The sequence below is a fragment of the Garra rufa genome, chromosome 13 (assembly GCF_049309525.1).
Source record: "Garra rufa chromosome 13, GarRuf1.0, whole genome shotgun sequence".
NCBI lineage: Eukaryota > Metazoa > Chordata > Actinopteri > Cypriniformes > Cyprinidae > Garra > Garra rufa.
Window position 1 is genome coordinate 30,987,340 of NC_133373.1, and position 1,646 is coordinate 30,988,985.

The window sequence follows — 1,646 nt, forward strand, 5'->3', positions numbered from 1 at the left end:
TGAATGTTGTTTAGGCAAATGAACAATATTAGAACAAACTGTTCAACCAACACACTGCAGTATTTTTTGTTTCCGTCTCCTCAGGTTTTCCGAGCTGTGCTGCTGCTTTACCTGCTCACCCTGACATTAAATGGTGCGTCTTCTGAGAAAAAGTCTAAAAGAAAAAGAAAATCTAAATGTGAAAAGAAAGGAAAGTGGGTCAGATTCGATTCATCTGTGAACCTCTCAATGAACGTCCCCCCGTCTCCAAGCAGATCTTTGTCACCATGGACATACGAGTGAGTCTTTGATATGATAAATAATTACGGTTGTTCATTTTAATTTCATATTATGTACTATCAGTCAAAAGTTTTTGAACACTAAGATTTGTAATGTTTTTTAAAGAAGTCTTTTCTTCTCAAGCCTGCATTTATTTGATCCAAAGTACAGCAAAAACAGTAAAGTTTAGACATATTTTTACTATTTAAAATAACTGTTTTCTATTTGAATATATTTTAAAATAAAATTCATTCCTGTGATTTCAAAGCTGAATTTTAGCATCATTATTCCAGCTATCAGTTTCACACGATTCTTCGGAAATTATTCTAAAACATTATTATTATTATGTTGAAAACAGCTGAGTAGAAGTTTCTTTGATGAATAGAAAGTTCAGAAGAACAGGATTTATCTGAAATAGAATTTTTTTGTAACATTACAGCATAACATAAATCAATTTTAAGCATCCTTAATAAATAAAAGTATTAATTTCTGTATAATTATTGTATAATGTTACAAAAGCTTTTTATTTCATATAAATGCTGATCTTTAGACCATTCTATTTATCAAAGAATCCTGAAACAAAAATGTACTCAACTGTTTTAAATATTGATAAGAATCAGCATATTAGAATGATTTCTGAAGGATCATGCACTTGAGTAATGATGCTAAAAATTCTGCTTTAAAATCACAGGAATAAATTACATTTCAAAATATATTAAAATAAAAAAGTTATTTTTAATAAAGTAAAAATATTTCAAAATTGTACTGTTTTTGCTGCACTTTGGATCAAATAAATGCTGGTTATTAAAAGAAAAAAACATTAAAAATCTTACCGTTCAAAAACTTTTGACTGGCAGTGTATGTGTGATATACGGGGGTCCTCGCACATCAGTTTTGGGTAGTTTGGTAAATTTGACTTTTTAAAGTAAATATTTATAAATGTTTTCATTCAGAGAATCCTATGACGATTCACGAATCCCATCGAAAATCTCTGAGGCCAAATGTGAAAAAAAAGGCTGCTTAACCAAAGATGGCGAAGAAGACTTGGGACTAGAATCTAAACCCATCTACTACCAGATCAACATCTTGAGGAGAGTCAAGTGCAAAAACAATACGCGCTACACACTTAAACTGGAGACTAAAATAGTTAGTCTGGGCTGTACATGCGTTTTACCAGTTGTTGTGCCTCAGAATTAATTCCATACTGTACTCTTAATTGTCTATTTCTTTTGTTGCATTAATCTGCCTATAAACATACAGCAAATTCCTGTAGCATTTTTTGATCAGCTTTGTATTTATTGTCTTGATTAATAAAATACTACTGTAACTTTGTTTTTGTAGTTTTAGTGCAATAATTGTATGAATACGATGCAAGAAAAACTAAAATC